Source organism: Chanodichthys erythropterus, chromosome 20 (assembly GCF_024489055.1).
Source record: "Chanodichthys erythropterus isolate Z2021 chromosome 20, ASM2448905v1, whole genome shotgun sequence".
Taxonomy (NCBI): domain Eukaryota; kingdom Metazoa; phylum Chordata; class Actinopteri; order Cypriniformes; family Xenocyprididae; genus Chanodichthys; species Chanodichthys erythropterus.
Genome location: NC_090240.1, coordinates 151659 through 165416, shown reverse-complemented (window position 1 = coordinate 165416; position 13758 = coordinate 151659). Strand labels below are relative to the sequence as shown.

The 13758-nt window shown below is 47.3% G+C and overlaps 7 non-coding genes across 7 annotated transcripts; all 7 read left to right on the top strand.

The window, feature by feature from the left end:
- The first annotated feature begins 1357 nt into the window (after positions 1–1357).
- Positions 1358–1521, top strand: LOC137010345 (U1 spliceosomal RNA). The gene has a single exon (XR_010893365.1). It is a non-coding gene; the product is annotated as a U1 spliceosomal RNA (small nuclear RNA).
- An 862-nt stretch (positions 1522–2383) lies between these two features.
- LOC137010088 (U2 spliceosomal RNA) lies at positions 2384–2574 on the top strand. The gene has a single exon (XR_010893166.1). It is a non-coding gene; the product is annotated as a U2 spliceosomal RNA (small nuclear RNA).
- A 2096-nt stretch (positions 2575–4670) lies between these two features.
- Positions 4671–4834, top strand: LOC137010333 (U1 spliceosomal RNA). The gene has a single exon (XR_010893354.1). It is a non-coding gene; the product is annotated as a U1 spliceosomal RNA (small nuclear RNA).
- Positions 4835–5700: 866 nt separating this feature from the next.
- Positions 5701–5891, top strand: LOC137010087 (U2 spliceosomal RNA). The gene has a single exon (XR_010893165.1). It is a non-coding gene; the product is annotated as a U2 spliceosomal RNA (small nuclear RNA).
- A 2095-nt stretch (positions 5892–7986) lies between these two features.
- Positions 7987–8150, top strand: LOC137010321 (U1 spliceosomal RNA). The gene has a single exon (XR_010893343.1). It is a non-coding gene; the product is annotated as a U1 spliceosomal RNA (small nuclear RNA).
- A 1669-nt stretch (positions 8151–9819) lies between these two features.
- Positions 9820–9983, top strand: LOC137010059 (U1 spliceosomal RNA). Its single transcript, XR_010893138.1, has one exon. It is a non-coding gene; the product is annotated as a U1 spliceosomal RNA (small nuclear RNA).
- Positions 9984–10843: 860 nt separating this feature from the next.
- Positions 10844–11043, top strand: LOC137010327 (U2 spliceosomal RNA). Its single transcript, XR_010893348.1, has one exon. It is a non-coding gene; the product is annotated as a U2 spliceosomal RNA (small nuclear RNA).
- Positions 11044–13758: the final 2715 nt, after the last annotated feature.

Here is a 13758-nt window from a genome sequence, read left to right as displayed (position 1 = left end):
CAAAAGAGGCTGGCTGTTCGCAGAGCTCTGTGTCCAAGCACATTAATAGAGAGGCGAAGGGAAGGAAAAGATGTGGTAGAAAAAAAGTGTACTAGCAATAGGGATAACCGCACCCTGGAGAGGACTGTGAAACAGAACCCATTCAAAAATGTGGGGGAGATTCACAAAGAGTGGACTGCAGCTGGAGTCAGTGCTTCAAGAACCCCTACGCACAGACGTATGCAAGACATGGTTTTCAGCTGTCTCGTTCCTTGTGTCAAGCCACTCTTGAACAACAGACAGCGTCAGAGGCGCCTCGACAAAAAGGACTGGACTGCTGCTGAGTGGTCCAAAGTTACGTTCTCTGATGAAAGTCAATTTGGCATTTCCTTTGGAAATCGGGGTCCCAGAGTCTGGAGGAAGAGAGGAGAGGCACACAATCCACGTCGCTTGAGGGCCAGCCTAAAGTTTCCACAGTCAGTGATGGTTTGGGGTGCCATGTCATCTGCTGGTGTTGGCCCACTGTGTTTTCTGAGGTCCAAGGTCAACGCAGCCGTATACCAGGAAGTTTTAGAGCACTTCATGCTTCCTGCTGCTGACCAACTTTATGGAGATGCAGATTTCATTTCCCAACAGGACTTGGCACCTGCACACAGTGCCAAAGCTACCAGTACCCGGTTTAAGGACCATGGTATCCCTGTTCTTAATTGGCCAGCAAACTCGCCTGACCTTAACCCCATAGAAAATCTACGGGGTATTGTGAAGAGGAAGATGCCATATGCCAGACCCAACAATTAAGAAGAGCTGAAGGCCACTATCAGAGCAACCTGGGCTCTCATAACACCTGAGCAGTGCCACAGACCGATCGACTCCATGCCACGCCGCATTGCTGCAGTAATTCAGGCAAAAGGAGCCCCAACTAAGTATTGAGTGCTGCACACGCTCATACTTTTCATGTTTATAGTTTTCAGTTGGCCAAGATTTCTAAAAATCCTTTCTTTGTATTGGTCTTAAGTAATATTCTAAATTTGCTGAGATACCGGATTTGGGATTTTCCTTAGTTGTCAGTTATAATCATCAAAATTAAAAGAAATAAACATTTGAAATATATCAGTCTGTGTGCAATGTACATAATATACAAGTTTGACTTTTTGAAAGGAATTAGTGAAAGAAATCAACTTTTTGATGACATTCTAATCATACGACCAGCACCTGTAGGTGCTTGGCAGTTTGCCGGCTTGAAGGCATGGTCACGGAAATCGCAGTCAAGTAATGGAAGGGACACGCCCTTCCTTTGCTTGGGGTGGGGGAGGGGGTCACCGTTGATGAGGACGGCAAAGAGGGATAGGGTAGCCTCTGACTGGAGGCCTGGGGACTCATACTTACCTGGCAGGGGAGACACCATGATCAGGAAGGTGGTTCACCCAGGGCGAGGCTCGGCCATTGCACTCCGGTTGTGCTGACCCCTGCGAATTCCCCAAATGTGGGAATCTCGACTGCATAATTTATGGTAGTGGGGGACTGCGTTCGCGCTCTCCCCTGGACATACTGGTTGAAAGAAGATTAGGTGGTGCCGAGAGAACCTGTGGTTTCTAACAGTCGTAGCGTTGTCTGTGGCTCCGTGTGTGTTTGCACGCCCCTTTTATGGAATCGGGTGTTGCGTGCGCTCGCCTGGTTTCGCAAAGTTCTGAGTTTTCCTTCAGGGACGACAGGCTTTTGGGGGCACTCGACCACGGCCGTTTTCTAAATGACCCCGTGGTCGCTATTGTCACGACCGGCTCAAAGCCGTGACAAATGAAACGGAGGACATAGGCAGCTTGGTAGGTTGCAACGAAAAGAGATTTATCAGCATAAATAAGAAAATATATGAAACAAGAAATCAACAAAACCAAACACAATTTCTGTCAGACACATCAATAACCAAACATCAGACAGAACCACATTTAAATGAATAAGGAACTCAAAATAAACAAAGACCAAAATCAAAACCAAAGCACCCAGGAGCAAGCAACACACCACGCCAAACAAAGCCCAAGCTTTATAGAGGGAAGCACGGGTGTACATGGTTCACTTGATGAGTCTCCCAGCCACACCCACTGGCCGGCCGTAGCAGGAAGAACGAGGGACTCGTCACACTATCCAAATGTTAAAGTTGAGCTTTTTTTTTTCCCCCCTCCTGATCAAGAACGACCTAGGGAGTCCAGAGAATTGTACTGCGGTGCTTTTGTGGAGGTCGATGGAAAAACCTAGGACCAGTTCGCGAAAGCAGGTTGTTTCAAATCATCTCCACTATTTAACAAACGATCTGATCGACAGCAGTGGTCCTAGAGGCAAAGTACGAAACCCACCGCGGCCCAGATGGGCGTCGCCTTTGCCGGCTCTGCCCCCACTGCTTGGCAACGGCATCGCTTCTCGGCCTTTTGGCTAAGATCAAGTGTAGTATCTGTTCTTATCAGTTTAATATCTGATACGTCCCCTATCTGGGGACTACATATTAAATGGATTTTTGGCTCATGGAGCCGGAACCGGGGCTTGCTCCGTCCACTCCACGCATCGACCTGGTATTGCAGTGTCTCCAGGAACGGTGTGCTTCCCCTTTTGGGGGACTGCAAATCGTTGTGGTTAATAGCAGAGGGAATGTCGCTGGAGCTTCACAAGGAGTCTCTATGTACCTGCGGTGGGGTGGCTGGCAGGGTGGCACCGTCTCGCACCCTTATGAAACGGTCGCCGTTGTTCCAAAGCAGCGGTTCCCAAACCAGCACTGCACGTCTTGAATGTCACTCTTGTCTGATGCGCCCGTCTGAGGTCTTGGAGTCTTTACCAACGAGCTGATGAGTTGGATCGGGTGTGTTTGATCAGGGAGACATCTAATCAAACACGCCTGACTGATGGGAACCACTGGTCTAAAGGACCGCAGCTCGTGTACAGGTGCTGGTCATATAATTAGAATGTCATCAAAAAGTTGATTTATTTCACTAATTCCTTTCAAAAAGTGAAACTTGTATATATCATATTCATTCATTACACACAGACTGAGAGGTTTCACATGTTTATTTCTTTTCATTTTGATGAGTATAGCTGACAACTATGGAAAATCCCAAAGTCACTATCTCAGAAAATTAGAATATTGTGAAAAGGTTCAATATTGAAGACACCTGGTGCCACACACTCTTATCAGCTAATTAACTCAAAACACCTGCAAAGGCCTTTAAATGGTCTCTCAGTCTAGTTCTGTAGGCTACACAGTCATGGGGAAGACTGCTGACTTGACAGTTGTCCAAAAGACGACCACTGACACCTTGCACAAGGAGGCCAAGACACAAAAGGTCATTGCAAAAGAGGCTGGCTGTTCGCAGAGCTCTGTGTCCAAGCACATTAATAGAGAGGCGAAGGGAAGGAAAAGATGTGGTAGAAAAAAAAGTGTACTAGCAATAGGGATAACCGCACCCTGGAGAGGACTGTGAAACAGAACCCATTCAAAAATGTGGGGGAGATTCACAAAGAGTGGACTGCAGCTGGAGTCAGTGCTTCAAGAACCCCTACGCACAGACGTATGCAAGACATGGTTTTCAGCTGTCTCGTTCCTTGTGTCAAGCCACTCTTGAACAACAGACAGCGTCAGAGGCGCCTCGACAAAAAGGACTGGACTGCTGCTGAGTGGTCCAAAGTTACGTTCTCTGATGAAAGTCAATTTGGCATTTCCTTTGGAAATCGGGGTCCCAGAGTCTGGAGGAAGAGAGGAGAGGCACACAATCCACGTCGCTTGAGGGCCAGCCTAAAGTTTCCACAGTCAGTGATGGTTTGGGGTGCCATGTCATCTGCTGGTGTTGGCCCACTGTGTTTTCTGAGGTCCAAGGTCAACGCAGCCGTATACCAGGAAGTTTTAGAGCACTTCATGCTTCCTGCTGCTGACCAACTTTATGGAGATGCAGATTTCATTTCCCAACAGGACTTGGCACCTGCACACAGTGCCAAAGCTACCAGTACCCGGTTTAAGGACCATGGTATCCCTGTTCTTAATTGGCCAGCAAACTCGCCTGACCTTAACCCCATAGAAAATCTACGGGGTATTGTGAAGAGGAAGATGCCATATGCCAGACCCAACAATTAAGAAGAGCTGAAGGCCACTATCAGAGCAACCTGGGCTCTCATAACACCTGAGCAGTGCCACAGACCGATCGACTCCATGCCACGCCGCATTGCTGCAGTAATTCAGGCAAAAGGAGCCCCAACTAAGTATTGAGTGCTGCACACGCTCATACTTTTCATGTTTATAGTTTTCAGTTGGCCAAGATTTCTAAAAATCCTTTCTTTGTATTGGTCTTAAGTAATATTCTAAATTTGCTGAGATACCGGATTTGGGATTTTCCTTAGTTGTCAGTTATAATCATCAAAATTAAAAGAAATAAACATTTGAAATATATCAGTCTGTGTGCAATGTACATAATATACAAGTTTGACTTTTTGAAAGGAATTAGTGAAAGAAATCAACTTTTTGATGACATTCTAATCATACGACCAGCACCTGTAGGTGCTTGGCAGTTTGCCGGCTTGAAGGCATGGTCACGGAAATCGCAGTCAAGTAATGGAAGGGACACGCCCTTCCTTTGCTTGGGGTGGGGGAGGGGGTCACCGTTGATGAGGACGGCAAAGAGGGATAGGGTAGCCTCTGACTGGAGGCCTGGGGACTCATACTTACCTGGCAGGGGAGACACCATGATCAGGAAGGTGGTTCACCCAGGGCGAGGCTCGGCCATTGCACTCCGGTTGTGCTGACCCCTGCGAATTCCCCAAATGTGGGAATCTCGACTGCATAATTTATGGTAGTGGGGGACTGCGTTCGCGCTCTCCCCTGGACATACTGGTTGAAAGAAGATTAGGTGGTGCCGAGAGAACCTGTGGTTTCTAACAGTCGTAGCGTTGTCTGTGGCTCCGTGTGTGTTTGCACGCCCCTTTTATGGAATCGGGTGTTGCGTGCGCTCGCCTGGTTTCGCAAAGTTCTGAGTTTTCCTTCAGGGACGACAGGCTTTTGGGGGCACTCGACCATGGCCGTTTTCTAAATGACCCCGTGGTCGCTAGTGTCACGACCGGCTCAAAGCCGTGACAAATGAAACGGAGGACATAGGCAGCTTGGTAGGTTGCAATGAAAAGAGATTTATCAGCATAAATAAGAAAATATATGAAAGCAGAAATCAACAAAACCAAACACAATTTCTGTCAGACACATCAATAACCAAACATCAGACAGAACCACATTTAAATGAATAAGGAACTCAAAATAAACAAAGACCAAAATCAAAACCAAAGCACCCAGGAGCAAGCAACACACCACGCCAAACAAAGCCCAAGCTTTATAGAGGGAAGCACGGGTGTACATGGTTCACTTGATGAGTCTCCCAGCCACACCCACTGGCCGGCCGTAGCAGGAAGAACGAGGGACTCGTCACACTATCCAAATGTTAAAGTTGAGCTTTTTTTTTTTTTCCCCCCCTCCTGATCAAGAACGACCTAGGGAGTCCAGAGAATTGTACTGCGGTGCTTTTGTGGAGGTCGATGGAAAAACCTAGGACCAGTTCGCGAAAGCAGGTTGTTTCAAATCATCTCCACTATTTAACAAACGATCTGATCGACAGCAGTGGTCCTAGAGGCAAAGTACGAAACCCACCGCGGCCCAGATGGGCGTCGCCTTTGCCGGCTCTGCCCCCACTGCTTGGCAACGGCATCGCTTCTCGGCCTTTTGGCTAAGATCAAGTGTAGTATCTGTTCTTATCAGTTTAATATCTGATACGTCCCCTATCTGGGGACTACATATTAAATGGATTTTTGGCTCATGGAGCCGGAACCGGGGCTTGCTCCGTCCACTCCACGCATCGACCTGGTATTGCAGTGTCTCCAGGAACGGTGTGCTTCCCCTTTTGGGGGACTGCAAATCGTTGTGGTTAATAGCAGAGGGAATGTCGCTGGAGCTTCACAAGGAGTCTCTATGTACCTGCGGTGGGGTGGCTGGCAGGGTGGCACCGTCTCGCACCCTTATGAAACGGTCGCCGTTGTTCCAAAGCAGCGGTTCCCAAACCAGCACTGCACGTCTTGAATGTCACTCTTGTCTGATGCGCCCGTCTGAGGTCTTGGAGTCTTTACCAACGAGCTGATGAGTTGGATCGGGTGTGTTTGATCAGGGAGACATCTAATCAAACACGCCTGACTGATGGGAACCACTGGTCTAAAGGACCGCAGCTCGTGTACAGGTGCTGGTCATATAATTAGAATGTCATCAAAAAGTTGATTTATTTCACTAATTCCTTTCAAAAAGTGAAACTTGTATATATCATATTCATTCATTACACACAGACTGAGAGGTTTCACATGTTTATTTCTTTTCATTTTGATGAGTATAGCTGACAACTATGGAAAATCCCAAAGTCACTATCTCAGAAAATTAGAATATTGTGAAAAGGTTCAATATTGAAGACACCTGGTGCCACACACTCTTATCAGCTAATTAACTCAAAACACCTGCAAAGGCCTTTAAATGGTCTCTCAGTCTAGTTCTGTAGGCTACACAGTCATGGGGAAGACTGCTGACTTGACAGTTGTCCAAAAGACGACCACTGACACCTTGCACAAGGAGGCCAAGACACAAAAGGTCATTGCAAAAGAGGCTGGCTGTTCGCAGAGCTCTGTGTCCAAGCACATTAATAGAGAGGCGAAGGGAAGGAAAAGATGTGGTAGAAAAAAAGTGTACTAGCAATAGGGATAACCGCACCCTGGAGAGGACTGTGAAACAGAACCCATTCAAAAATGTGGGGGAGATTCACAAAGAGTGGACTGCAGCTGGAGTCAGTGCTTCAAGAACCCCTACGCACAGACGTATGCAAGACATGGTTTTCAGCTGTCTCGTTCCTTGTGTCAAGCCACTCTTGAACAACAGACAGCGTCAGAGGCGCCTCGACAAAAAGGACTGGACTGCTGCTGAGTGGTCCAAAGTTACGTTCTCTGATGAAAGTCAATTTGGCATTTCCTTTGGAAATCGGGGTCCCAGAGTCTGGAGGAAGAGAGGAGAGGCACACAATCCACGTCGCTTGAGGGCCAGCCTAAAGTTTCCACAGTCAGTGATGGTTTGGGGTGCCATGTCATCTGCTGGTGTTGGCCCACTGTGTTTTCTGAGGTCCAAGGTCAACGCAGCCGTATACCAGGAAGTTTTAGAGCACTTCATGCTTCCTGCTGCTGACCAACTTTATGGAGATGCAGATTTCATTTCCCAACAGGACTTGGCACCTGCACACAGTGCCAAAGCTACCAGTACCCGGTTTAAGGACCATGGTATCCCTGTTCTTAATTGGCCAGCAAACTCGCCTGACCTTAACCCCATAGAAAATCTACGGGGTATTGTGAAGAGGAAGATGCCATATGCCAGACCCAACAATTAAGAAGAGCTGAAGGCCACTATCAGAGCAACCTGGGCTCTCATAACACCTGAGCAGTGCCACAGACCGATCGACTCCATGCCACGCCGCATTGCTGCAGTAATTCAGGCAAAAGGAGCCCCAACTAAGTATTGAGTGCTGCACACGCTCATACTTTTCATGTTTATAGTTTTCAGTTGGCCAAGATTTCTAAAAATCCTTTCTTTGTATTGGTCTTAAGTAATATTCTAAATTTGCTGAGATACCGGATTTGGGATTTTCCTTAGTTGTCAGTTATAATCATCAAAATTAAAAGAAATAAACATTTGAAATATATCAGTCTGTGTGCAATGTACATAATATACAAGTTTGACTTTTTGAAAGGAATTAGTGAAAGAAATCAACTTTTTGATGACATTCTAATCATACGACCAGCACCTGTAGGTGCTTGGCAGTTTGCCGGCTTGAAGGCATGGTCACGGAAATCGCAGTCAAGTAATGGAAGGGACACGCCCTTCCTTTGCTTGGGGTGGGGGAGGGGGTCACCGTTGATGAGGACGGCAAAGAGGGATAGGGTAGCCTCTGACTGGAGGCCTGGGGACTCATACTTACCTGGCAGGGGAGACACCATGATCAGGAAGGTGGTTCACCCAGGGCGAGGCTCGGCCATTGCACTCCGGTTGTGCTGACCCCTGCGAATTCCCCAAATGTGGGAATCTCGACTGCATAATTTATGGTAGTGGGGGACTGCGTTCGCGCTCTCCCCTGGACATACTGGTTGAAAGAAGATTAGGTGGTGCCGAGAGAACCTGTGGTTTCTAACAGTCGTAGCGTTGTCTGTGGCTCCGTGTGTGTTTGCACGCCCCTTTTATGGAATCGGGTGTTGCGTGCGCTCGCCTGGTTTCGCAAAGTTCTGAGTTTTCCTTCAGGGACGACAGGCTTTTGGGGGCACTCGACCACGGCCGTTTTCTAAATGACCCCGTGGTCGCTATTGTCACGACCGGCTCAAAGCCGTGACAAATGAAACGGAGGACATAGGCAGCTTGGTAGGTTGCAACGAAAAGAGATTTATCAGCATAAATAAGAAAATATATGAAACAAGAAATCAACAAAACCAAACACAATTTCTGTCAGACACATCAATAACCAAACATCAGACAGAACCACATTTAAATGAATAAGGAACTCAAAATAAACAAAGACCAAAATCAAAACCAAAGCACCCAGGAGCAAGCAACACACCACGCCAAACAAAGCCCAAGCTTTATAGAGGGAAGCACGGGTGTACATGGTTCACTTGATGAGTCTCCCAGCCACACCCACTGGCCGGCCGTAGCAGGAAGAACGAGGGACTCGTCACACTATCCAAATGTTAAAGTTGAGCTTTTTCCCCCCCCCCCCCCTCCTGATCAAGAACGACCTAGGGAGTCCAGAGAATTGTACTGCGGTGCTTTTGTGGAGGTCGATGGAAAAACCTAGGACCAGTTCGCGAAAGCAGGTTGTTTCAAATCATCTCCACTATTTAACAAACGATCTGATCGACAGCAGTGGTCCTAGAGGCAAAGTACGAAACCCACCGCGGCCCAGATGGGCGTCGCCTTTGACGGCTCTGCCCCCACTGCTTGGCAACGGCATCGCTTCTCGGCCTTTTGGCTAAGATCAAGTGTAGTATCTTACCCAGGAGTTATGTCGGGGAACGACGAAAGAGAGTCGGCCTTGATGGTGCGGTTGAGGAATACGATTCGTGTGTTGTTGAAGAAAGATGCTGAAGAATTGGTGAAGCCTGACCTTAACCCCATAGAAAATCTACGGGGTATTGTGAAGAGGAAGATGCCATATGCCAGACCCAACAATTAAGAAGAGCTGAAGGCCACTATCAGAGCAACCTGGGCTCTCATAACACCTGAGCAGTGCCACAGACCGATCGACTCCATGCCACGCCGCATTGCTGCAGTAATTCAGGCAAAAGGAGCCCCAACTAAGTATTGAGTGCTGCACACGCTCATACTTTTCATGTTTATAGTTTTCAGTTGGCCAAGATTTCTAAAAATCCTTTCTTTGTATTGGTCTTAAGTAATATTCTAAATTTGGTGAGATACCGGATTTGGGATTTTCCTTAGTTGTCAGTTATAATCATCAAAATTAAAAGAAATAAACATTTGAAATATATCAGTCTGTGTGCAATGTACATAATATACAAGTTTGACTTTTTGAAAGGAATTAGTGAAAGAAATCAACTTTTTGATGACATTCTAATCATACGACCAGCACCTGTAGGTGCTTGGCAGTTTGCCGGCTTGAAGGCATGGTCACGGAAATCGCAGTCAAGTAATGGAAGGGACACGCCCTTCCTTTGCTTGGGATGGGGGAGGGGGTCACCGTTGATGAGGACGGCAAAGAGGGATAGGGTAGCCTCTGACTGGAGGCCTGGGGACTCATACTTACCTGGCAGGGGAGACACCATGATCAGGAAGGTGGTTCACCCAGGGCATGCCTCGGCCATTGCACTCCGGTTGTGCTGACCCCTGCGAATTCCCCAAATGTGGGAATCTCGACTGCATAATTTATGGTAGTGGGGGACTGCGTTCGCGCTCTCCCCTGGACATACTGGTTGAAAGAAGATTAGGTGGTGCCGAGAGAACCTGTGGTTTCTAACAGTCGTAGCGTTGTCTGTGGCTCCGTGTGTGTTTGCACGCCCCTTTTATGGAATCGGGTGTTGCGTGCGCTCGCCTGGTTTCGCAAAGTTCTGAGTTTTTCTTCAGGGACGACAGGCTTTTGGGGGCACTCGACCATGGCCGTTTTCTAAATGACCCCGTGGTCGCTATTGTCACGACCGGCTCAAAGCCGTGACAAATGAAACGGAGGACATAGGCAGCTTGGTAGGTTGCAACGAAAAGAGATTTATCAGCATAAATAAGAAAATATATGAAACAAGAAATCAACAAAACCAAACACAATTTCTGTCAGACACATCAATAACCAAACATCAGACAGAACCACATTTAAATGAATAAGGAACTCAAAATAAACAAAGACCAAAATCAAAACCAAAGCACCCAGGAGCAAGCAACACACCACGCCAAACAAAGCCCAAGCTTTATAGAGGGAAGCACGGGTGTACATGGTTCACTTGATGAGTCTCCCAGCCACACCCACTGGCCGGCCGTAGCAGGAAGAACGAGGGACTCGTCACACTATCCAAATGTTAAAGTTGAGCTTTTCCCCCCCCCCTCCTGATCAAGAACGACCTAGGGAGTCCAGAGAATTGTACTGCGGTGCTTTTGTGGAGGTCGATGGAAAAACCTAGGACCAGTTCGCGAAAGCAGGTTGTTTCAAATCATCTCCACTATTTAACAAACGATCTGATCGACAGCAGTGGTCCTAGAGGCAAAGTACGAAACCCACCGCGGCCCAGATGGGCGTCGCCTTTGCCGGCTCTGCCCCCACTGCTTGGCAACGGCATCGCTTCTCGGCCTTTTGGCTAAGATCAAGTGTAGTATCTTACCCAGGAGTTATGTCGGGGAACGACGAAAGAGAGTCGGCCTTGATGGTGCGGTTGAGGAATACGATTCGTGTGTTGTTGAAGAAAGATGCTGAAGAATTGGTGAAGCAACGTTTTGGAAGAGATTTTTTTGTTACTGAAATTCTTAGAGGACTTTTCAAGATACAGCCTGCTGAAGTTTTTTGTTTACAAGATTTTGTGTCAACTGGATTTTTGGATTTAACTTTTTGTGTTTTGAAGGACTGTGTTGGTTTTTTTGAAGCCTGGAAGAAAAAGGAAGGTCATAAATTGCTGGAGGGCCTGCAGCTTCAGCCTGTGTTTGTTCAGGATTTTATCCCACTTACTATTCATATATACAACCCTTTTGTATATATTTGGATGGCGATGTCCTGGCATTTATTGCAAGATATTGTGATGTTGTAAGAGGAGGAGAGCGCTTGAGAGATCGATATGGAATATGGAATGGGAAGAGGAGGTACATGGTGAAGTTGAGACTTGACTCCTCTTCACCTGGCACTGTGCTGCACCCTCCAGGCAGCTTTTCTATTGGACCGAACAGAGGTTTCCTGCACTATCCCGGACAGCCCGTGTATTGTCGAAGATGTGGAGGGCAGGGTCATGTGAAAGTGGAGTGCAAGGGAGAGAGATGTAGATTCTGTGGGAAGACGGATCATGTGGCGGCGGAATGTACTGCTCCCAAGCATTGCAGTCTGTGTGGAAGTAAAGAACATTTGTATCGGGGTTGTCCAGCCAGAAAGAAGAGCTACGCTAGTTTATTTAAGGATGGGAAGATCTGCAAGCAGATTTGGAATCTCTCATGTGTGAGGCATCCAACTCTTCAATCAACCAGACAGAGCTTACAGCTGCAACAGAGGGTGCTAATAAAGACCAGGGGGCTGAGGAAAGTGCTGTGCATCACCAGGACAAAGGACCAGCAGTTGCAGAGGTCAACCAGCCACGTCCTCCGGGGGCAGCTCAAGAGAGGGAGCAGTCACAGGGTATTGGACAGACCTGGTCAGACATCGATATTGCAGAGGTGTTTTCCGGGGCTGCAATTGTGTCTAGTAACAACACCATTCAAGATACTCCACAAGCTGAAGACCCAGCCAGGTTTACATGGTCGCAACTGGATGCTTTAGACATTATAACTTCTGAGCAAAGTGGAGGCGGAGACAGCGAGATGGAGATATCAGGGGGAAGAGGACGTCGGCGAGCGGTGGAAGAAGATGGCGGAGGAGAGGACGAGAGGGACCGAAAATGCAGCAAGATTGAGACAGTAAAGACTTTTGTTTCTTTGGAGGACTTGGTATCTTTACATGACTCGGGGAAGGGAGCGGGAGCGGTTAAAGCTTTTAAAGAAGTAGTATATGAGGGGGGGATGGGGGGGAGGGGGGGATGGAGTGGGGAGAGTGTGGGGAGAGTACTGAAGATGATTCTCAGGGGTGGACGGAGGTAGTAGCTAGAAGGGTGAAGGGATGTACCACAGGGGGTGGGAAGGGAGGTTTTGGAGGGGATAAGGGATAAGGACTGTTTTTCTTTAGTGTTTGCCTAAAATGGGGGGGCTGAGGGTGGCCACTCTAAATGTAAGAGGATTGAAAATGGCAAAACGAAGGATAGCTTTTTTGAGTCCTTGAGTTCTGTTAATTTTGACATTATGTTTTTACAGGAATGTCATTTAGAGAACAGCAGAGATGAGCTTCTTTTTGCAAAGGACTGGGGAAAAGGTCCATCTATGTGGGGGGCAGGGAATGTGATGGCAGATGGGGTGGGAATACTTTTTAACTCTCAGGAATTTGTCATTGAAGAGAATTTAATGGTAGTTCCGGGGAGGGTGTTGTATGCTGATGTAAGATGGAGGGGTGTTAGCATCAGACTGATTAATGTATATGCGCCTAGTAAGAGGGAGGAGAGAGGGGGTTTCTTTAATTTATTAAAACCTTTGTTTTATACAAATCGGAAGGTGGTTTTGGGAGGGGATTTTAATGTTTCTTTAGATAGGGAGCCAAAGGGTGATTTGGCTTTCCTCCTTAAGAGTTTTTCTCTTTATGACTCCTTTAAAGTGGTGGGAAGGGCTTTGGAGGGCTTTACTTGGAGAAATAGTAGAGGGGAAAAATCTCGTTTGGATTATGTGTTTGTGTCAGCAGGAGTTAAGGTTGATGATTTCTTCTTCTTGCCGGTTTGGTTGTCTGATCATTGTATGATAGGAGTCGAGATGGAGGTTGGGGGTATTCAGAGGGGGAGAGGATCTTGGAGGTTGAACAGATCTTTCCTTCAGGATAAGTTTTTTGTTCAAGTGTTTAAGCACCTATACAGGGCCTGGCAGAATTTGAAGTGTCTGTTTGAAACGCAGGCTCAGTGGTGGGAGGGAGTAAAAGAGAGAATAGCTAACTTCTGTAGATGGTGGGGGAGGCTAAGGCAGTAAAAAGACGAGGGCTCATTAGTGTTTGGATTAGGGAGATGCAGTCCTTATGGGCTCAGGAGGGCAGAGAGGCAGCTGAGGAGTGGGGCAGATTCTATGCTATCCAAGAGAGGGTTAAAGGTTTTTATATGAAGGAAGCAGAGAAATTTATGTTAGAAATGGGTGCAAGGAGACGGTTTTTAGAGGAGGGTCCATCAAAATATTTTTTTGCCTCTGTGAGGAGACAGCAGCAGAGGAAATGCATAGAAGGGTTAAAGACAGAGAAGGGTAATGTTACATCTACAGCTGAAATGTTGAAGACGGTGGCAGTTTTTTATAAACAGCTTTTTAGCCCCCGAGGTTTGGTAGACTCTCAGGCGAGGGTGTTCTTGACAAGTTTAGAGAGTGTCTTGGAGGGTGATGATGCTGCCGCATTAGAAGGGGAGGTGTCTTTGCAGGAGGCAGAAGAGGCAATG